Source organism: Chelonoidis abingdonii, chromosome 3 (genome assembly GCF_003597395.2).
Source record: "Chelonoidis abingdonii isolate Lonesome George chromosome 3, CheloAbing_2.0, whole genome shotgun sequence".
NCBI classification, from domain to species: Eukaryota; Metazoa; Chordata; order Testudines; family Testudinidae; genus Chelonoidis; species Chelonoidis abingdonii.
The window spans coordinates 70,779,199-70,803,688 of record NC_133771.1 but is presented as its reverse complement, the minus strand read 5'-3'; positions in this window follow the sequence as shown (position 1 = coordinate 70,803,688).

Sequence of the window (24,490 nt, the reverse complement as noted above, 5' to 3'; positions counted from 1 at the left end):
GTTGAACAATGAGTATGTTAAGAAAGAGCAGTAAAAACTCCAGGGCTAGGTAATTATATACTAGAGTCTTACTCCAACCCAGACTAACCACAAACATAGCGTTCTTGAATTCAAAACTAGGCAGGACCGCCAGAGGTGGAAGCAAGTGAGACAATTTGCCCCAGGCCCTGGGCCTTGCAGGGGCCCCAACGAGAATATAGTATTCTATAATATTGCAATTTTTTTTTATGGAAGGAGTCCCCGAAATTGCTTTGCCCCAGCCCCCCTGAATCCTCTGGGTGGCCCTGGAACTAGGGTATATTCAGATCTATAGTTTTGTTTGCAAAATGGTCCCTTAATGGGATGGAAGTCTGATGTGCACTGGCCGACAACTCACTGGAGGAAACAAGAGGATGTTAAAGGTCATCTGGGCATCAGTGTATTTCCTTTTCCACTTGAATTGGAAAGGTGGTTGCATGTAAATATTTAAAACTTCCTGGCCATTAAAATTTTGAATGTATTTTTAACTTCCCATTGACTAATCTATATAGGTATATGGGTGTGTGTTGGCTTTCCTAGACAAAGAAAAAAATGATCAGATGTCCCTACGATATCTTAACCTATAGTGAAAGTCTTTTGTAGTTCTTTTGTTGTTGAAAATTCCAGCTTTATCATCGTTTTCTCTTCTACCAGGTCCTTTACTTCACTATTTATACTGTAGCTGAGGCTACAACTCTGAGCCCAAGAGCAGACCCTTAAACTGTATTAGCAAAGCCATGCTCAAAACTGACAGAGCATCACCATCATTTCATGGATTAAAAGAGCTAAGGAATTATGACATTCCCACCAAATATTCAAGCTTTGATTTTTTAATATGTGTTGTGGCACAGTTAAAAAAACCAAAATCAGCAACAAGAACATGTAAAGCAGTCTACGTATTTTTAAAGCTACACTGGCTAACTCAGACTGTGAACTGTTCGATCTCACAAGCTGAACAGATTTGGGTTGAGTCAGAATTTAGATGGGACACACTGGAGGGAAAAGCCTTGGTGCTGCAGGAAGTAGTGTTGTTTAATCAGTAGGTGTCTCTCTTCCCCCTGAGTCAATAGTGACCCAGTTTTTTAGGAGGGTGCTAAATTTCAGATAAGACATACAACCAAAGTCCTGTTGACCCCTTATGGTCATTCACCACATGGACCATGAGACACAGCTTACTTTTTCTTAGTAAATTTCTGAGGTAAATTGGGACCCTTGTCTCCCAGCACTAGTAGTGATTCCCTATTGTACAGTTCCTTCCTCCTCCTTCCTTCCTTCCTCTCTAGCCCTTTCTTCACCACCACTATTGACATCAAAAGGGCATCACTCTTCCCACAATGTGCTGTCTGCTCTTCCACAGGCAACACAAGGGCCACCTTGCTCTCTTCTGGGAAATCCCTTCCTGTGCATACTGCTGCAGGTGCTTGCCAACCATCCCCTGCTGCTTCCTGAACTTGGATGAGGGGCTGGCATTTGCAGGAGGCAGCTGTCCATTAAAGGAGCTAGCCAGGTCAAGAGGGATTGATCCCTGGCAAAGGAGAAGTGAAGCAAATCAGGGCTCAAAGCAACCTCAGGTGCCCTTATCCTCTTCTCAGCAGCCACAGAAGTTTCCTGCTCTTTGACAGTGCATCCCTTGTTAGTTTTGATTCAGCCCTGGAAATTATCCATGCTTTAGAGGACATCCCCTTAAGCACTGGCCAGTTTCCTAAGAGTTAAATATTCCCAGGCACTTCTATAGGTTTAGGGCATTAGCCAAAGCATCCTGGCTATTGTTCTAACTTGAATAACTACATTCTATCTATCCCCATCAGTTTCCACTGGATATGGCATTCATTGCTGTGAAGTGTGGCTGTACACAGTTAAACAGTTGCAGCCTCTCACGGTAGGGCTAGCTGAGTTATAATGATGGGCAAAGCTATTCTTGCATATCTGAAGTCTGTGCAGTTAGTAAAGTTTGTAAAGAACTTTCATCTATGTCTATTTGAAAGGCCCTCCCAACATAAGCCCTTGGGCACTATCATAAACACATACAGTAGTTTAAAATCGGAGCCTGGAATGATAGCGTTGTGACCCTGACCCTCTGTAGGAAATGTTGCAAAACCTTCCTCTTTGAGGAAGTCTTTCCACCCTAAGTGTTGCTCACAATATGAAAAACCTCTCCACTCCCAACTTTCTAACCACTCCTTGTCCCCCTCCAGCCAACAAATAAAATAATACAAAACATCAAAATTAAAAATAGATAGACATCCCTAAGGGGGGAGGGATGGCTCAGTGGTTTGAGCATTGGCCTGCTAAACCCAGGGTTGTGAGTTCAATCCTTGAGGGGGCCATTTAGGGATCTGGGGCAAAAATCAGTATTTGGTCCCTGTAGTGAAGATAGGGGCTGGACTTGATGTCCTTTCCAGTTCTAAGAGATTTGGTATATCTCCAATTATTATTACCCCAACCACAGTTTTGTCCCCAAACAAGGACAAATGCCAGAAACTCCATGAAAGCCACTAGGGACACTCAGATACTACGGTCATGGGCAGCAATATAAAATCATAAGACAGACAGTTCATGATGAGATGGACATTAATGCTAGCTTCTTGTGTTATACGTTCGTATGTGAAATCTGTTTCTATCACAGCTTTTAAAAGTAATGATGCTTTCCTGTTCCCTCGGATAACATAGCAGTCTGTCTGCCATCAGTATGCATATGTTGACTGAGACTGTCAAAGCCTCTAAGGGGTTTAGCCATCCATTTCGCAGTAAAGATGAATTGGAATCAGTCATCCAAATCCCCTGGGGGCAAGGGAGTTGAAAATCTTAATGGCTGTGCTCGATTTTCAGCAGTGCTGAGCACTTACGAGTCTCACTGAAATCAGATGGACCTGTGAATGCTCTGCTTCTCTGAAAATCAGATGTACCATATGTGTACACATACACACACACACATACACATACACCCCAGGGCCGGCTCCAGGCACCAGCGAAGGAAGCAGGTGCCTAGGGCGGCCAACATAAATGGCGGGACGTCCGTCCATTGTTGGGGCATCATGTCTGGGTCTGCGGCAGCACTTCAGCGGTGGCAACTCAATTGCTCCACTTCAGTCTTGGCGGCACTTTGGCAACAGGTCAATCACTCCACTTCAGACTTCGGCAGCAAGTCAATTGCTCCAGTTCGGTCTTCGGTGGTGGGTCCTTCACTTGCTCTCTTCATCTTTGGCGGCACTTCGGCGGCAGCTCAATTGGTTTGTTTTTTTCTTCACCATTAAAGGCGGCAAAAAAGCTGGAACCAGCCTTGACACACACACACACACACACACACACACACACACACACAGAATGTTGTTATTGGCAACAAAGAGTCACGTGACACCTTAAAGACTAACAGACGTATTGAAGCATAAGCTTTCGTGGGTGAATACCCACTTCGTCAGATGCATGTTATTATTATTTGTTTCCAGTAGACCTCATAATGTGCTATGCACTGTACAAACACAAAAGAAGGCACGGTCCCTGCCTTGAAGAACTTAAACTAAAAATGCGAACAGACAGAGCAGAGGAAACAGTTACAACATAAAAGTAAAGTGCTCAGGGGATGATTGGTCATGATCTGATCATTCAGAATGATTGTATTACTTTTAGCATATTTTTATTTTTATGTAAAGATAGAGCTGCCCATGTTGTATCAACTAGTTAATCTTCTATAGACAACATAGTAGAAGTATGTCTTCAACAGGTACTTGAATGCAGAGAAGGGTGTGGACTTGCAGCCCAGCTCAGGAGGAGGTATTCCACCTATAAGGAGTGATATGAAGCATAGACATATTTATGGGATATGTAGACAAACAAATGTTGAGGCTTGTGTCATTAGTGGAGCAGGGGAGGAGGGCATGCGAAAAGAGAGCACAGTCGATAAGTATATGCAAATACGTATGCACCTGTCTTTTTCTTTTCCTGATTTTTTATTGTTATTAAAAAGAAATTCACTCCAACAACCAGTAATAAGGTTTTCTTCTTCTGAATGACCCACGATTTGGTGCTGCTTAAAATCATGAGAGCTGCAGCCTTCTCTGAAAGCCCCACTACTCCTGAGTGGCTATTTTCTGCTTTTATAAATGGAAACAGGTAAACTAGTTAGACAAATTTTAAGGTTGTGGGGATAAAATCTCTCTTAATAGGAAACAGTGCAATGAAAACAACCTTTTTAAGACACAAAGAGAGACAGGTCAAAACACAGTTTTCTCTGGGCTTTTACTCATCTAATACTTTTCCTTCATTTTTTTTTTTTTTTACTCCTTTTGTAACAGTGCTGTACACTGAGAAACCACAGAATTATAGACGTTAGAGATGGAAAAGACCTATTAGATCATCCATTCTGTATCTCTGTCAGTGTGGTATTGTTGTCTCTGGTACATTTTCCAGTGTTTTGCCCAGTCAAGTTTTAAAAATCATAAGTGATTGGACTTCCTCCATTTCCCTTGGGAGACTGTTCTACAGCTAAACACCTCTTGAAGTTTTTCCTGATATTCAGCCTACATTTTCACATTTGTAATATGGGTCCATTTGTCCTACTTGGTAGTTATACCTCCATGTATCACTCCAAATTATGCCTCTTCCTTCTTGGAGTCTACACCTTTCAAGTATATAAACACATTGTTAGCATGTACTGCCATGAGTTTTGTTATATATATTGAGCTTTTTAAAGCTTCCCTTTATAAATCAGTCCCTCCAGATACCTAATCATTTTTGTTGCTCTTCTCAGAAGTTTTTTCCAGTTTGTTCTAGCAGACTGGAACTGAGCGTAATATTCCAGCTATGTTTGTTCTGGAACTACATAGTGGGTAGACTTGCCTCTTCTGAGTCATGTCATAGTGACCATATCCTAAAAATTGCATTAGCGTTCTTAGTTATATTGTATTACACATCCATATAATTTGTAGTCCACTGTTACCACTAAGTCTCTCTCAGTAATTTCTACTAGCAGTTTCTCATTGAGTACATGGGACTTGGATTATTTTTCCTTAGGTATATTTGCATATTTCAAAGTGGAAACACATTCTGTTGTTTTTCTGTCAACGTTACTAATCTCAGCAGGTCATTTTGTATTATTTCGGTATCCTGATTTATGGATGCACCTCCTCCCAATTTAGAATCATCGGTGTCACTCATGGGCTGATTATTTCCTCTTACAGGTCATTAGTGAAGACATTAAATCAAAGTGGTCCTCACACTGAGACCACTGCCTGCAGCCGACTCTGAATATTCTTGTTTGGTTGCCTAACCCTTCCCCTGTCCATATTTCTGGTTTAGATTTTCTTTTATCCTGAGATGTGGTGTAGGGGACATCATTTTTTTCTATAAAATGGTGTCCTCCATGCAGTGTGACCTCACACATATGGTGTATGCAAGGTCCCACTGGGCGGAGATTATCATTTTGTTCCTCATGCACAGTAAGGGGCCAGATGTAGAGGCAACATGGAAGGGCACACAGGGTCATGTGGTCACCCACCCCACCCCGAGTTGCTGCTTGGCTTGTACTGAGTATGCTCACACAGACTGAACACGTTCAGTAACATTTGCTGAAGCCACTGCCCTCACTCTGCCCTACCCCTTCTTCCCCCACTATCAGCAGGTACAGGTTATCTCTGGCCAGATGGACTTGTCTTCCAGACTGGACCCAACTGGACAACACAAAGCCAGTTGGGCATGCAATGCATACATAGATGGCATACCACTGGCATACAGGCTTCTATGGGAAGCAGTGTCTCCAGTCTGCTCAATGTCACTACCAGGCTGAGGGGAATTCATATTACCTAGTATTTCTGACAGGCTGCCTACACTCCTGCTCCAGCTGACCCTTGCTCCTGCTTCCTCTCCAGATTCGGCCTACTCCTACTCTAGCCTTTGCCCGTTTCCATGCTAGCCAAGCCCCGCTTCAGACTGCTGCTGCTCCTGCCTCAGCTACCCCCTGATTGATTCTGAGACACATCAAATTGTCATGGTTGTCCTTTGTGATGATGGTTTTATGTCTTGTGAGTACGGCTGTGGCTAAAAAGACCAATGTGGAAGTGGCAGTCCTTTCTGCAGGAGGTGCATAGGTGGCTCAGTGCAGAGGAAGGGATTATAGTCTGTGCCTGCTGCATCTGCCATTGTTTATGACTCATCCTCTGTGCCTCAAGATCCATTGGACCGTTAATCTCAAACAAGATGACTCCATTATTGACTACTGCTTGCTAGCGGGATCTATCTGTTGCTGATGCCTCTGAGCTGTCAGCATCGGTGTTGCACTGTTTCACGTTATGCTTCAGTGTGTCCTTGAAGTGTTTCTTCTGACTGCCTTGTGAGTGGTTCCCTACTTTCAGTCTGAGAATGCCAATGCAGTTGCTGTATGGCAAACATCAACAAGTGACCAGTCCTGCATAACTCTGATGTGATAAGTATGGCTTCAGTCCCCTATGTTCCAAAATCACATTATTGGTAACTTTATCAGGCCATTTGATACAGAATATGGAATGCAGATGTCATAAATGGAATATACCTAGAAGCTTAACGTGATGCCTGTAGCAGGTCCAGGCCTCACACTCATACACTCACAATTGCTTTATAGACTTTTAACTTGATTTGAAGCTTAATACCATGTCGCTGCCAGACTCTGCCTGATAGTCTGCCAAATGATGAACTAGCTTTGTTGATATGACTTGTCAGCTCCTTGTCTAGAGTAACATCACTCCGTGACATATTACCAAGCTAGCAGACATCTGAACAGCATTCAGCTGTATCTTGCTGATGTTGACTTTTGCTTTCATGTAGGGTTTCCCTGACCTCTGTCTTTTTCAGATTGATTGTCAGCCCATACTGTTCTGCAGACTCTGCGAATCTGTCCATAATCAATTGTATCTTTTCTAGAGTATTTGCCTCTAGACCACAGTCATCAGCATCCAGCAGCTCAGGAACAATTGCCAGAAGACCTTCTTGGAAGATTGCTGCCTGTTCAGATTAAATAATTAAGGGTAATTATTTGATTAATTTGGTTGTAAAACAAGGAAAAATACTAATATTAATTAGTTATATATCCATAGCTATCAACTAGAGCTGGTCAGAAAAACTTCAGTGAAACCATTTTCCATTGAAGAATGCAGTGCCATTGAAGTCAAAATGCATTGCAAAAAATCATGTTGATTTTTCCAAAATTTCATTTTGGATGTAGTCCCTCCCCTGAGCTGTGGCTTAGGTCTCCTCCCTTATCTCTCCGGTGTGCTTGCTATCACCAGTATTTGGAAAGGCTTCTCCTTTCTTCTCATGTGGGTTGGGACTTGGATTCTTTTCTGGTGCCTGGTGCCTCCAGCCCTGGCATATCCTTCCTGTGCCACATACACAGGGGTGCTTTCCCTTGAGAAAATTAATATTACTAGCTGACAAGGGGCATAAAGACCTGTATACAGGAACAGTAGAGTAAATAACTCCCAGCAAAGGGATGACACACCTCAAATAATACTGTAACAAAGGGGGTGACTTTTCAGGGAACAGGACAATAGGCTCTGGGTAAGTGAAGGGCTAAGGTTAACTAATACATTTATAAATAATCTAGTTCTCCACTTAACACTCAACAACCCTCCAACCCCAGCTCCCTAAGATATTTGATAGGTTGAGGTTTCAAGTGGAATGTCATAGCACTCTGGCATTGGCTAACTTAAATAAAAGTCCCTTTACTTTCTCTTCACTCTCTGTGGGGGAGGGTGTTCTCCTGACTCCAACCAGGCTTATGGGTCCCTGGTCTGAGATCCTCCTGGGGGTTTGGCTGGCTTTTGGTAGCCATTGCCAGATTGGGGGTCTCTAGGCTGAATGCTGTCACGGCAGTGCTGGAACTGCCTGATCTATGCAGCTAGATCTTTCAGCTGTGCAAAACTACTTTAGGGGGGAGTGGGAGTTTAGCAGGGACTCCCTGAACTGTGCTGTTTCTTTCTCGGCTTCCAAATGAAAATCTAAAAGCAAACCATCTCTGCTTAAAGTTAGGCTGTCCCCTTGCTGGGGTGGGGTGTGGGTTCGAGTTCCTTTTGTTCCCATCCCTAAACATCCTAGGAAATGATGTTGGAGGGCTCTGGTGGCCATTATAGTTGTAGGGCCCCCTACAAGTTCAGTATGGAGTTCCAGGAGCTGGCAACCTCCACATGGGGGTTACACAGAGTTCTGACAATGTCAAACCATCCCATTTTGGCATTTTCGAAATGAAGCATTTCCATTTGTGTTTTGAAATGTCTGTTTCAAATCTGTTTTTGCTCGTTTTGTATTTTGTATTGTCATGTAAAATAAAAAACAAAATGGAAACTAAACAGTTTTGTCAAAACAAAGTGTTTCCATCAATCCAGAATGACTTCCTTGTTGTGGAGAATTTAAAAAGTACAGGTTTAATTGCTAATTAGAACAAAGACAAATGCTGAAATCCTTCATTAAATGGAATTTCTGCCCTCTGCACTGCTCTAATATTATCAACACATTAATCTTCAATTTCTCTGCATCACAGAGGAATTCATCATAACCCCTAAGGGACAGTCCCTGGAGTGTAGTCGCTATTTCACACTTGAGGTTAAACACCAGAAAGTGACACTGAAAATTTTTCTGCCTGTATAACAGAACAGCTACAGTTCTGTGACCCTGATATTGGTAAAGATTGTGCAACTGTCCACAGCAGTCCCATAATGACTCAGACATCGCTTTTTCAAGATGAGCTGTCACCTATTTGTCCTCGTAAGACCCTCATTAACAAGTGCAGTAAGAGGCATAAGCAAAACTGATTTGATGTTAGGGCTTTGCCTCGTACAACCTAATTCCCAGGGTAAAATTCAGTCTCTTCTTGCAACAAGGTTGCCATCAGGCTCATTTCTGTTTCTATCCCATCAGTCCATGTATCAGCTTCAAGGAATCAAAGACTTTCATGCCTGGCCCGAGTGCTTCCATGGAGGGAACTATTTGTAGAAGGTCTTGATGCTGGAAAGAAATCTAAAGTTTGATTGACATTTGCAAAAGAGCATTGAAAGGGTTTTCAAATGATATCCTGGCACATAACAAAATTAGAGCGCTTCCAATAAAAACTGACAATGGGACTTTAAATAACAATTCCTTTTAAAGCCCCTCTAAAGAGACAGAAATTAACCACATGCAAACATGCAGTTCCCTTTTAAACAAAAGGCATGAGGAAAAGCTTTTCAAGTATCTTTATCCCCTGTTCTCTTCTCTCTTTCACTCTGTCTCTCTTTGTCTCTCTCATACAAACTCCCTTGTGTCACAAGGAAAGGCGTTTGGTCCCTTTATCTTTTTTATATTCTGTTTCATAGTAGGTTAAAGTTACAATAAACTAATTTGATCATTCTGGTTTAATAGTGACTTTTTTCAAACATTAAAAAAAATATTAGTGCCATTAAAATAGTTTTATGCAATAGCAGTTTCTTTTCCCTGCATGGCAAGTATGCCCACCCAGACAGCTGTTTTCAGTGGGAACAATAAAGAACTTATGATGCTGTTCGGCATATCCATCCTTTCCCTGTAACCATGTAAAACAAGTCCCTGAGCTGCTGCAGATGACTTGAACTGTCAGCCAGAGTCAGAACCTGATTTGTGTTGCATCTTATTAGTAAATCAAGGTAAGAAATTTCTAACATGGTCAGGAAGTATGGTCCAGAGGATAGAGCACTGGACTGAGATTCAGGGGACTACTGACCTGCTGTGTGACTTTTGGGCAAATCACTTTACCACTCTGTGCCTCTGTTTCCCTTCACCCTCTTTGTCTGCCTAGATTATCTCAACTCTTTGGGCCAACAAGTGTCTCTTACTATACATTTTTACAGCACCTATTACAATGAGGCCCTGACTTCTGCTATGGCCTTTAGACACCAGAGGAGTACAAATAATATCAGGCCCTTTTAAAACTATCTATACTCAAACCTTTAGACTTATTTTAAACCAATAAGACTGTTGGGAAAAATCTCAGGAAGGAACTTGCTCAGATCTGAATTGAGATGTCATGTGCATGCCACAGCTCTCCTCAATCCCTGTTTGCATCTTGGATTCAACCCAACAATCCACATTCATATCCCTGATGTTTTACTATTAACAACTTGGGGCCAAGTTCTGATCTCACTTACACTGGCTTCAAACTCACCTGACTTCAGTGTCGCTATTTCAGATTTTTGCTGATGTGACTGAAAGCAGAATCAGACACTTTAGAATGTTCAGGGTCCTTAGTCATTCAGAAGCTCGCATTATGTCTTCATCACTTTGGTAAAAGTGGCCCAGGCTGGAGAATGAGGCTACCTCCAAACAGCGGTTCCAGGTAATGAAGCTTTAAGTCATGGAGGATCATAGTGGGTATTAGGAATACATATTTTTAAACATCTTGGCTGCTTTTGGGGTGCCTTTGCAAAGTTTGTCTGCTGTCTCAAATCCACTCTGTTCTTTCTTTCTCCCAGTGTGGGCTGCCTCTGGACGGTAGAATTGGCCTGCTGAACCTGCCTTCCAGCTCCATAAGGAGCGCAGCCACAGTGTGCTGCTCACTCACCATTAGCCCAGAGGAAAAAACCCTCCGCCCTTGCATAACTCAGGTCACTGCAAAGACACATGCCAACCTGCCAGCCACATTTGTTATTCTGGCATAACATGCAGCATTGTATGCCTTGCAAATTAGCTATGAGCCATTTCCCGTTTTACTCATTCATCTTCTACTTCTGTTGCGTGGTCCAAGATAGATGCCAAGTACATCATTTTACTGTACTGTACTCAGATCGTGCTCTGAGTTTGTAGGGAATGAGACAGGGATTTTAACTGGATTAAAGATCAAGGATCAGTTTCTCACATCATTCTTGCCATATCATCCTGCTGCCTGGAGTTATTATATCTATAGACTGCTGCAGCTGAAATATACGGCGCAAAATGTATACGATTTAAGTCAATGAGGACACAGCAGGGATGGCTTTAGCCCAAGGAGTTATGCAAAACATATTGATAACACTGTAAATTCATATTTTTCTTTTCTGTTTTGAGAAAAAAATTGATACAGCCAAGTTGCAAAGTTAAACAAAAGAATGAGAAAATACAAATTTCAGGTTCTGATAGCAATGCATGACAGCTACAGGTTTGGCCCATTTTTTTACTACAAAAATATTACTTTAATATGCATTGTGTCTAATCCTGCAGTTCTGTGGTAGACAAAATGCCCAGTGAAGTCAGTGGGAATTTTTCTGAACCCATAATAAAAAACCAGCAACTCTCAGAAAGTGGTGATAGGTAACTGCTCATCCTCCCCAAGTGGCTTCACCTACGAGGTCCTACAAGGATCTATAGTCTCTCTGCTTCTCATGAATATGTACATGAGGCCACTTGGAGAAGTAGTGAGACATTATGGGCTTACATGCCAACAGTATGCCAATGGTACTCAGCTGTAAATCTCATTCACAACTAATGCACCCACCACTACTATTAAAATGTCAGAATGCCTATAAGAAATTAACTCTTGGAAGTAGAGCAGCTGGTTTAAACTGAACTGTGGCAAGACTGAAGTGATGCTAGTCAGAAAAGGGAAATGCTTCAAAGACCTGGATGAAACATTGTCTCAGTTTGTCTCTACCTACCACTGAAGTCCCCATTTGTCAAAGTGGTGCAAACTTTGGACTCCTGTTTGATGCCTTACTAAGCTTGAATGATCAAGTAGCATCAGTTTCCAAAAATGCCTTGTTTCACCTCCAGCTTGTTAGGAAAAATTGTCCTTTTCTCCTGGACAACGAACTGATCACAGTAATCCATTTATTTGTCAGCTCCAGGGTGGATAACTGCAACTCACTGGATCTGAATCTGAATGTGAAGATGATGCCTGGGCTCCAGCTGGTACAGAATGCAGAGGCTCACCTTCTTCATGTCTTAGGCTACTATGAACACATAAATTAATGGATCAAGCCCCAGCTACACCAAAGACTGAATTTTGATCTCTGAACCACCACAATGGCTGGGGTCCTCTGAAACAATGCAGATCACAAAGCATGTTAGAGCTACGGACACAGCATCTCTGTCAAGGGGATCTGGCTAAGGAACATCTTCCAGGGTGGATGTCAGGCAAATCCAGAATCTGATCATCTTAACAAAATACTGCAAAACCTTAGACTTTGAGAGAACCTCCCACCATATATGATGCTCACAATACAAACCCCCTCGACTATTGCCAACTCCCTACCAATATCCCGCTAAACAAACAAACAAACTTAAACAAAACCCTTCCACATGCAGAGTTTTGACCCCAGAAAGAAAGGCAGAAGTGCCAGAGGCTCCAGGCAGTCCACTAGGGACTTTACTATTGCTGCTGATTTTCCATACTACTGATTTTCAGACACTATGGTGATGAGTCGCAGCATAAAACCCTAAAACAGATTGTCAAGGTATTTTTCCCACAGTTTGAACTTTAGCGTCCAAAAGTGGGGACCTGCATGTCCCCTTCTAAGCTTAATTCCTAGCTTAGACCTGATAGCACCGCCACTAGCCAAAATATAGTGTCTGGCACACTTTCTGTTCCCCCAAAACCTTCCCTGGGGAACCCAAGACCCAAACCACTTGGGTCTTAAAACCAGGAGAAATAAACCATCCCCCCTCCTTTCCCCCTCCCAGACTTTCCCCTCCTTGGGTTACCCTGAGAGGCTACACTGATTCAAACTCCTTGGATTTTAAAACAGAGAGGGATTAACCTTCCCCCTCCTTCTTTCCCCCCACCAGTTCCTGGTGAGTTCAGACCCAATCCCCTTGGGTCTTAAACAAGGGGAAGAAAATTAATAAGGTTCTTAAAAAAGAAAGCTTTTAATTAAAGAAAGAAAAAAGTAAAAATTATCTCTGTAAAATCAGGATGGAAAATGTTTACAGGGTATTTAGCTCATATAGACTAGAGGGACTTCCCCGCTCCCGCCCCCCAGCCTGAGATTTAAGTTACAGCAAACAGAGATAAAAATCCTTCCAGCAAAATACACATTCACAAGTTAAGAAAACAAACATAAGACTAATCCACCTTTTTACTATTTTGAACATGAGAGACTGTTTCAGAAAGATTGGAGAAACCTGGGTTGCACGTCTGGTCCCCCTTAGCCCCAAGAGTGAACAACCAACAAAACAAACAGCCAAACAAAGACTTCCCTCCGCAGAGATTTGAAAGTATCTTGTCCCCCCATTGGTCCTCTGGTCAGGTGTCAGCCAGGTTCACTGAACTTCTTAACCCTTTACAGGTAAAATAGACGTTAACCCTTAACCATCTGTTTATGACACAGATAAATAGATATTCATAGATTCATAGGTTCTAGGGCTGGAAGGGACCTTGAGAGGTCATTGAGTCCAGTCCCCTGCCTTCATGGCAGGACCAAATACTGTCTAGACCATCCCTGATAGACATTTATCTAACCTACTCTATTCACTGAGTGAATATTGCTATTGGAATCAAATGATTTGCATTTCCTGGTGTGTTAAAATTTCTTGATTCCTTAGTATTGTCTTAACCACAGACTTAGGCTTTTGCACGTAATATATTTTTTATGCATTACGTGTACTAGGCCACATCTTGGCCTATGCTCAATTCCTTTGCACACGTATGGCAATGCAAAAGGACCATTAACCTGTTGAGGGGGAATTACTGGCTGGTGTAGATCCAGACTGTTCTTCTCCACCTCCTCCTGGCCCTCTTCCATGTAGGGGACATACTGCGGAGCAGGGTCTGGCCAGCACACAGGTGGATTTCAGTAGACAACATAATGCTCCCTTGGATGAGGGAGAACAGAGCTTGGCTGGACCAGAGATTGGAGCCTGTGTGTTTATGTATGCACACAAATATATGTTTTATGTGCACTGGCATGTAGACATGAAAAATAACTGTACTTAGACTCTTAACTACCACATTTCCTATTATATTAATCCTTGTTATTTACCACATCCACAAGCCTGGCATTTGAAAATGGTGTGATAATGAATGTCGTAGAGGGTTAGAGTATAATGGTGTGAAGATGGTGATTCATCACTGGAAAAACAGTTTTCCTGGGTGATATATTGCCTAGATGTTACTGGATATATAAACAAGCAGGTATATATTGTTCCAATTCTATAATTTAATATGATGAAGCTATGGGAGAGCAAAGACACTAAACCTCTGTGGAGGAATTCAAATGTGATGCATGAAGTCTAGAATAATAACAGGATCTCTGCAATTGCAGAGGACCCTAAAATATAACTCTACCAGTCACAACTTTGTTTTACTGAAGTTTACTGACAGTTCAGTGGTATTAAACTGTGGATAATTGCTTGGCCAGCATTTTGATATGGACATGGAAACAATGAGACACACTCTCTATAATAAGGCTAAATGTGGAGGTTGGAACTTTATTTATAGATTATTACCTAACTGGGGTAACCACTCCAATCTACCCAGCAGAGTCATTCCAGTGCAGTTCATAGTGGGCACCGTATAAAGCTGAAGGTGGGTCTGAAGGCCGTGCTCCCTCTACAACCTCAAGCCTGCAAAGGGGCTCTGACTGGGAGCTACAGTCCTAACCCACTCCCCTGCTTCATGCTGGAGATAGGGGAGAGATAAGTTGAGGGGAGCCAGGTGGAGGTGTACCTATCTCACCGTGCATTGCAGTGCCCGGACTAATACCCAGGCAGCCCAATGGGTTTACACAACCTCAGTCAGACCCTTTCTAACTCGCCAGCTTCACCGGGACCTACCCATGTTGCAGCAATTTTAACAAACCCCAAATCCAAACCTCCTGGATGCTGAATGGAAGGTGAAAAAGCCTCCGAACGGTTTGGCATTTTCCTATATGGGAAAAATCCTCCCCCTCAGCCCACAGAACTAGTGGCCAGCCTAGATCCCAGCATCACCAGAGGGCCAGCAGCTAGATTGAGAGGGAAGAGTGGGGCTGAAAGAGGGACACTGCAACAGCTACCGCACCCAGACAGTAAGTTGGCTCAGCTCCTCTCATGCTTCACCACCACCAAACAGGAGCCAATCCCACAGTCCAGCACCACCCCCACAGCAGCAGAGGGGGTAACAGGTCCCCCAAACCAGGGCCTAGAAGCAGCATATGACCCTCTCCTCTCCACTCCTGTAGCACGAGGAAGGTGGGAAGGGGGAAGAGAGAATAAACAGCCTCCAAATGTTGAAGGCAAGGGTGGGGGAAGAAACAGAGGAGGCAGATGCCACACTGCTTCAACTGTTCTCCGTTGAGATCTCTTTCCCCCACTGCCTCTTGTCTTCACTGTTCCTGGCCCCACCAAAACCCACCCTGGCTATCAGGGTGAGCATTTAAATCATATGGCCTCAATTCTGCTACCAGAAACACATGCCTTGGGTTGCCAATGAATTCAGGCCATAACCATATGCAACAAAGTGCAAATCCCAGCTAAAATGGTACATAGGTTTATTCTGACCATCTGCAGAGCAGTAGATTTTCTCTATCAAAAAGCAGAATCTGGCTCTATAGGACTTAAGTTTCTTAGGCCACGTCTACACTACCTGATTAATTCGAATTTGTTTAAACCGATTTTACAAAACCGATTTTATCAAATCGATTTAGTGCGTCCACACTAGGATCCTTAAATCGAGTGTGTGCGTCCATGGTCCAAGGCTAGCGTCGATTTCAGGAGCGGTGCACTGTGGGTAGCTGTTCCACAGCTATCCCATAGTTCCCACTTCCTGGTTGAGAGCCCAGTGCCTGATGGGGCCAAAAAACATTGTCCGGTGGTGCTGGTACAGCCTCACCCTCCCTTTGTGAAAGCAGCAGCCAACCATTTCGCGCCTTTTTTCCTGGGTGAAGAGAGCAAACACCATAGCACAGCAAGCATGGACCCTGCTGAGACCATGGACCCTGCTGAGATCAGTAACGCAATCGTGCAAGTTGTAAACACCTCGCGCACGATCGTGCTGTCTATGCTTAGCCAGAACTGCAAATTCAGGAGAGGAGAGGAGGAGGAGGAGGCAGCTACGACACCGCACCGACAGGAGCGATGACGCATGGAGACTGAATTCTCCCTAACCGCGGGACCCAGCATTTTGGAGCTACTGCTGGTAATGGGGCAGCTTCTACCCATTTGACCCCGATTTTGGGCACGGGAAACAAGCACAGACTGGTGGGACCGCATAGTTTTGCAGGTGTGGGATGATTCCCAGTGGCTGCAAACTTTCGCATGCGTAAGAGCACTTTCTTTGAACTTGTGTGACTTGCTTTCCCCTGCCTGAACGCCATAATACTAAGATGAGAGCAGCCCTCACAGTGGAGAAGCGAGTGGCAATAGCCCTCTGGAAGCTTGCAACTCCAGACAGCTACCGGTCAGTCGGGAATCAATTTGGAGTGGGAAAATCTATTGTGGGGCTGCTGTGATGCAAGTAGCCAGCAATTGTTAAGCTGCTGCTACGAAAGTTTGTGATTCTGGGAAACGTGCAGGTCATAGTGGATGGCTTTGCGGCAGTGGGATTCCCTAACTGTGGAGGGCCATAGATGGAACCCATATCCTATCTTGGCCCCAGAGCACCAGGGCACCCAGTACGTGAACCGCAAGGGTACTTTCCATGGTGCTGCAAGCACTGGTGGATCACAAGGGACGTTTCACCAGCATCCACGGTGGGATGGCCAGGAAGGGTTCATGACGCTCGCGTCTTCAGAAACACACTCTCTTAAAACGCGCTCAAGCAGAAATTACTTCCCAGACCAGAAAATAACAGTTGGCGATGTTGAGATGCCTGTCGTTATCCTTGGTGACCCAGCCTACCCCTTGATGCCATGGCTCATGAAGCCATACACAGGCAGCTTGGACAGTGGTCAGGAGCTGTTTAACTACAGGCTGAGCAAGTGCAGGATGGTGGTAGAGTGTGCATTTGGCCGTTTAAAGGGTCGCTTCCGATCATTACTTACTCGCTCAGACCTCAGCACAACCAATGTCCCCATTGTTATTGCTGCTTGCTGTGTGCTCCACAATCTCTGTGAGAGTAAGGGGGAGAACCTTTCTGGCGGGGTGGGAGGCTGAGGCAAATCACCTGGCCGCTGACTACGAGCAGCCAGACACCAGGGCGATTAGAAGAGCACACCAGGAGGCGGTGCAAATCAGAGAAGCTTGAAAAGTAGTTTCAGCACGGGCCAGAGTATGGTGTGACTGCAGTGCTTGTTTCCCCTTGATGAACACTCCCGCCTCTATTGACTCCCTCTAAGCAACCCACCCTCCCCTTTACTTACAGCTTGCTGAAGGAAATAAAGTCAGTATATTTTAAAAATCATTTATTCTGTATTAAAAGTCATTGGTATTACTTAAAAATCATGAATTCTTTCTTAAAAGTCATTCCCTGTAAGAAACCCACCCCCCCTCTTTGGATGTATTCTTGATTAAAAGTAATTATAAAAAGAGGCACAAATTATCTAGGTATCCTGCATGGCGTGGTTTGGGAGGAGGAGGATCGGAGGAAGGAAAAGCCCATTAAGCACATTCAGCTTATGTCAGCCTTTTGGTTGGGCTGTCCATGGGGAAGGAGTGGGCTGGTGCAGAATCCTTCCCCCACGCATTCTAACACGTCTGGGTGAGGGAGATATGGAAACGTGGGAGACTTTGACGGTAGTAAAACATGGGCTGCAGTGGCACTCTGTAACCCCGCTGCTGTTCCTGAACATCCACTGTGCGCCTGAGGATCTCAGAGTTTGATCACGCAGCAGCTCCAGCGTTGCATCACATCATCCGCTGATCTCTGCCTACACCTCTGATCTTCCTGCCTGTCTTCCTGTCGCCACCTCTCTTCTTCCTGCCGCCATCTCTCACTCGAGCGTCTCTCCTATCCTCCCGGTCACTGGCATCTTTCCTGTATTTTGCTATCCTTCCTTCCAATCATTCTGATGAGCTCTGTCACTGCGGGTTACTTCCATGATTTCTGAAAACATTTCATCTCGAGTTCTCTTTCTCCTCCGCCTTATCTTAGCTAGCCTTCGGATGGGGTACCAAGGACAGACAAGTGTGCAGCTGCATGGGGGAGAGAAAACAGGGAGAAGTATGTAAAAAGATACATTTTTACAGAACAATGCTTGTAGTCTTTCACAGTGGATAAAACTATGCACCTTACATAGCACATGTGATTTCACTACAAGGTCGTATTTTGCATCCTTTAATAATGATTGCCTGTGTCCCTGGTGTCTCAGAGCACACTGCAGACGCAGGTCCCGGTCCTGGCATCATAATTCAGCTTCCATGCGGCCATGGTAAGGCTTTATGTTTGACTTCTCCAGGGTTATATCCACAGTGACCTATCATGCCATGTCCTGTTAAGAGGAACCAGCAAACGCAAAACCGCTCTTTCCCTCCTCCCACACTGCATGGCTGCTATCAGGTAAGCTAAATTGTTAATTCATCTTCCTCCTTCCTATCCCCACCCCCCCAAACGCGTGGCTGCTAGCTGGGAAGATTCCCTGCTTGGCAACACAGAAAAGCCCGCGCAAGCCTTCCTTCCGTCCCACACTCAGCTACGGGCAAGGCATGAGTAAAGCGGCAGCACAGTAGGAAAATCGCCATGTTTGCCCCTAATAAAAAAAATTCCTCAGTTTCCACCAGGTTACAATGAATGATATACTCTGGTGAGATAACAGCGGAAGATGCAGAATTATATGTTTCTTGACTGCGAGCAGTGTCCAGGCGCTTAGCGCAGCTGTGCTTTGTGAAGCAATGATTCCGAATTACTTGATGCATGCCTGGCGGGGAAAGTCTCGTACAATGGGGGACCGGATAAGGCCGCCTTGCCCCGAAATCTACTGAAAAGCTTTTTGAGTACCTCCAATATCGATTCATGGAGATTTCTTGGGAGGATTCACTCCATCCCCAGACATGTTAACGACTTTTCCTGTAACTTTACTAGCTGCAGAATGACAACCCCTGCTTGCATTAATCATTAAAAACGCTTGTTTTAACCCGGTTTAGAAATGTACACTCACCATGAGGTCCCTTCCATGGCTTCACTGTCTGGGATAGTGGTTGGGTGGGCTGGGAGGTTAATTCAGGGGTCACAAAAAGCTCGGCTGCTGTGGGTAATTGAGAGCTGTGTGCTATCAGCATCTCTTCCTCTCTTCGTCTTCGTCATCTTCCCCCTCAGACAGAATCCTCAGCCACGGTTTGATATCGCAACCACGGCATCTGAATCAACAGCAAGGGGTGGGGTACTGGTTGCACAGCCCCCAAATTGCATGCAGCTCAGCATAGAAGCGGCATGTTTTCGGACCTGCTCCAGACCTTCCGTTTGCCTCTCTTGGTTTCTGGTATGCCTGCCTGAGCTCTTTAACTTTATTCTGCATTGTACTGAGTCCTCCTGTGTCCTTTTGCAATCATAGACTTTGAAATTCTTCAAATATTTCTCATTTCGTTTGACAAACGGAGTTCTGTGAGCACATGTATCCTCTCCCAGATAGCGATGAGATCCAGTACCTCTTGTGTGGTCCAGGCTGGTGCTCTTTTCGATTCTCAGGAGATGCATTGTTACCTGTGCTGATGAGCCCTGCGTGGTCACCTGTGCTGATCAGAGCTCCACGCTGCCAAACAGGAAATTGAATTCAAAGTCCGCGGGGCTTTTTCCTGTTACCTGGCCAGTGCATCGGAGTTCTGACTGCTGTCCAGAGCGGTCAGTGGTGCTCTGTGGGATACCTCCCGGAGGCCAGTAACTTCGATTTCCGTCCACACTACCATAATTCCGATTTAGTAAAATTGATTTTAGGGTTACTCCTGTGGTTTTGATGGAGTACAGAAATCAATTTAAAGAGCCCTTTAAATCGATTTACAGGGCGATGTAGTGTGGACGGGTGCAGCGTTAAATCGATTTAACGCTGTTTAAATCGATTTAACGGCGTAGTGTAGACCAGGCCTCAGTTTCTACACTCCTCAGAGTTACACAGCTAAGCTGCTGCGGGTTGGCAGGGTTTCCGATCATCACCATCAGAACTGAATAGCCTGTTGGCTAGCTCTCAGTAGCACTCTACAAGGTATGTGTTTATACTGGACACCCATTGGCCTTGGGTGTATTTGAAGGCATGAGGTGTCAGTTATGTGTACCTGGCATAACACTGTTGACTTAGTAAATATTCCATCGTTGTAACTGCAAAGGCAAGCAATACAAAAGTGTTTTTAAGAGGGGAGTGTTATGGGTGTGGCCCTTTCAAAGCACCAGGGGCCAACCTACCTGTGACAGGCGAACAAACCAAATCAGACCCACCTGGAAGTTATTAACTCCCTAGGTGGCTTGTTGGAAGCTGTTCAGCTAATGCACCTGATAAGGGATACTAGGGCTCAGCTGAGGTAGTTCCTGGTGACAGGAGGCTCCTGAGGAGAGGAGCTATAGGAAAAGTCGCCAGTGCAAAGGGCTTGTAAGGTGCAGGGAGGAACAGAGAGGTCCCAAACAGTGGTAGAAAGTTCAGTGTGCCAGGACTACATGCTGCCTCAGACATGAGCTGCCACTAACAAAGCTCTGCAGACCCCTGGTTCTGGAGAAGGATTTTTCCCAGGCAGAAGCAAGTGGCCTGATTGTAGGGAAGGGACCTGAGCTGAGAGAGCCCTCATGGAGGGGAGTGGTGGAGCCAGGTGGGAATGGATAAATTAAGACTGACTCTGTCTCCAAGCTAGGATGGATGCTAGCTTGTATTTTAACTGGGTCTTGGGTTAATAAACTAGACCTCGCAGAAGAAGCATTGCTTCCTACATAAAGTCTTGGTGAACTTATTGATGATATGAAGAGAAACTGAAGCAGGAAGCACCTATAGTGCCACACTTGGCCAGAAGGGGGTGCTATGGAGCAGGTACACTCTGTGACAATAAGTAATAGCACAAAGCAGTTCTCTTAAATATATGCACAAGTACTCCATTCTTTACCTGTTTCAACGTAGAAACTCTACAGATTGATCAGGGCTGGCTTCAGGTTTTCTGCTGCCCCAAGCAGTGGAAAAAAAAAAGAAAAGAAAAGAAAAGAAAACGATTGGCAGCACTTCTGCAGCAGCTCAATTGTGCCACTCCATTCTTCGGCGGCAGTTCGGCAGTGGGTCCTTCACTCTGTCTTCACAATCGGCAGCACTTTGGCAGCAGCTCAAAGAGGAAGAGAGGGACTGAGGGACCCACTGCCAAATTCCCTCCGAAGACCTGGACATGCCGCCCCAATAGTGGACGGAGTGCCATCCCTTTGTATTGGCCGCCCCAAGCATAGGCTTCCTTCACTGGTGACTGGAGCCGTCCCTGAGACTGATGGATCCAAAGGTTTATTTATTGTCTCCCATGTAGAGAAGAGATAGGATTCATGAGTAATGAATATAAATCAATTTTTGTAATGAGGCTGTTTAATACAGATAGACCCTGTCATTCTCCCTGGCTCTAAGGAACTAACTAGCATAGCTGACTCTCACCATACTGGGTCTCCCAAGGTCCTGGCCAAGACTGAGCGGGCTGTTGTTGCTATTAGGAAAATGACTGTTGCAGCTCTTAGACTGCAACCACTGAAATTTAAAAGCTCTCTGCTGCTGCCTCCATTCCCCATTCCATGGAAATATGTGTTGCATCATTAGAGCTGGGGTCTGGAGTTTTAAAACTCCAGTCTCAGCTTGATCGGCATTATTTTAAAGGAACTTACCCTTATATACGATCTGATGTCCTGTCCTACTGGAATAAGAATGAAAGCAAGCATGGGTTATTTAGAACTCTTGTGAATTTCAGTGACTGGTGACTGATACAGCAAAGACCATGTTCCACACAGTACAGAAATATTCATAGCTCCAAACTATTGGCAAACAGAGAATGACTATGAAATGTAAACCACATTTCTTAATAGAAGGATTCCATTGAGGCTATAAGTAGGCCTCATAATAGCAGGTGAAGATCAGAAAAGTCCCTTACTTATCACTTCAAATTGCAAGAGGTGGGCAAATGCCTTTTGTCTAATTTTAAAGACTCCATGTGAACATCATGGATTTGAAAGTGTGACTTGAAACTGAAGGTGATTGGGTTTCCAGTCCACTCCGAAGAGACAATGAAATAGGGAGAGGGAAAATTTTGAATGAAAACGTAGTGAAACTGTAGCACTCACTCGAAGGACTGACTCAAAGAGGTCTCTAAAGAAAGGTGGATCTTAAAATATAAATTAATAATATAACTGAAACACAAATCAAAATACTACCACTTAGTGTTTCAGTATAAAACCCCAAAGCAATACAGAAGATAATCCAGACTGCAGTCTTTCTGCCACTGAAATTCAAAGCAGGTCAGTTGCTGTTCTGGAGTGGCTGCTGACAGATGAGATGAGACTCATTCTGGGTGGTCACTAGTCAAAATGGAGAGAAGTTTACGCAGTAAACATGGCCTATAGTGATAGGCTTAAGGAGGTAATTCTATTTAGCTTAACAGAGAGACAATTAAAAGGTGACTTGATCATAGTCTACAAGTACCTTTATGGGGAACAAAAATTTGATACTAGGCTCTTCAGTCTGGCAGACAAAGGTATAACAAGATCCAATGGCTCGAAGTTGAAGCTAGACAATTAAGATGGGAAATAAGGTACGGTAACATTTTTAACAGTGAGGATAGTTAACAATTGGAACCACTAGCCAACGGTTGTAGTGGATTCTCCATCCCTGAAAATTCAGTCCCTGCACAAATGTGTGGAAACAGATTCCCTCACAGAGTCATGTGTCATGGAATTCTCTGTCAGTGACTTAATTTAACCCATGATATCATACAAAAGTTTACACTTCTCACACAGTTTTGTCATTCCAATCTGAAGTTATCATTCATGACAAACAGACAAAGTTCTATTTAGTAGTATTGTTTCCCTTCTTTGACCCAAGCGGTTAACTAAAATTCAGGGTCAAGTAGGTTGTTTCCCTTAGGAGGAGAAATTGATATTGGAGTCAGGTATTTCTTTGATGCAATCCCGTTCTTTTGCAAAGAACGTTCAAGTCCCATTTCTCTAAACAGAGCAGGAATAAACAAGAGGAGACAGATTCCTTGCTTGTGATTCCAAGCCCATTTCCAGACAATATTTAGCCCAAAAACCAAAGCAAAACAACAATTTAAAATCAAAGTAAAACAAAAAAAAAGTTCTTTTCCAACTTTTTTGTCAACCCCCCCCCCCAAAAGGGCTGTGTTCCCAGTGCTTATTCTGAGTTTGTCCTTGGTTTCCTGATGCTTCTCTCTTTACTTTTCTAGTATTTTGTCTGCTGTTCTCTCACACAGAGATATCTCTGTCAAAAAGTACCTAGCAAAATCCCTCTGCTCACATGGTTCCATTTCTGTGGTGTCTATAGAATCAAACAAATGTAGAGCTGGAAGAAAGTCATCAAGTACAGCCCCTTCCACTGAGGCAGGACCAAGTAAACCCAGACCATCTGTGACAAGTGTTTGTCCAATCTCTTCTTAAAATTCTCCAATTATAGAGATTTCACAGGTTTCAGAGTAGTAGCTGTGTTAGTCTGTATCCACAAAAAGAACAGGAGTACTTATGGCACCTTAGAGACTAACAAATTTATTGTAGCATAAGCTTTTGCAGGCTACAGCTCACTTCATCGGATGCATGTAGTGGAAAATGAAGTGAGCTGTAGACCACGAAAGCTTATGCTACAATAAATCTGTTAATCTCTAAGGGTGCCACAAGTACTCCTAGAGATTTCACAATCTCCCTTGGAAGTTGTCATAAACAGATAGTTAAGGGTTAATATCTCTTTTACCTGTAAAGGGTTAAGAAGCTCAGTAAACCTGGCTGACACCTGACCAGAGGACCAATCGGGGACAAGATACTTTCAAATCTTGGTGGAGAGAAAAGACAGTTACTCACCTTTGTAACTGTTGTTCTTCGAGATGTGTTGCTCATATCCATTCCAATTAGGTGTGCGCGCGCCGCGTGCACGTCCATCAGAAGATTTTTACCCTAGCAACACTCGGTGGGTTGGCTGGGCGCCGCCTGGAGTGGCACCGCTATGGCGCCGGATATATACCCCTGCCAACCCAGCCGCCCTTCAGTTCCTTCTTGCTGGCTACTCCAACAGAGGGGAAGGAGGGCGGGTGTGGAATGGATATGAGCAACACATCTCGAAGAACAACAGTTACAAAAGTGAGTAACCCGTCTTTTCTTCTTCGAGTGCTTGCTCATATCCATTCCAGTTAGGTGATTCCCAAGCCTTATGCAGGCGGTGGGGTCAGAGTGAAATATGACAGAATGTAAAACTGCTGAGCCTGAGGCTGCAGCATCTCTTGGCTGTTGAACCAGAGCATAATGCGAAGCAAGGGTATGGACAGAGGACCATGGAGCTGCGCGATAGATCTCGTGGGTAGGTACACGAGTCAGCAAGGCGGCAGATGAAGCCTGAGCATTTTTCTGAAACATCTCTCATGTTTCAAAATAGTAAGTACTAGCTAGAAACAGGCGGATTAGTCTTATGTTGTTTCATTTTTTTAAGCTTGTAAACGTTGTATTTGTGCTGGA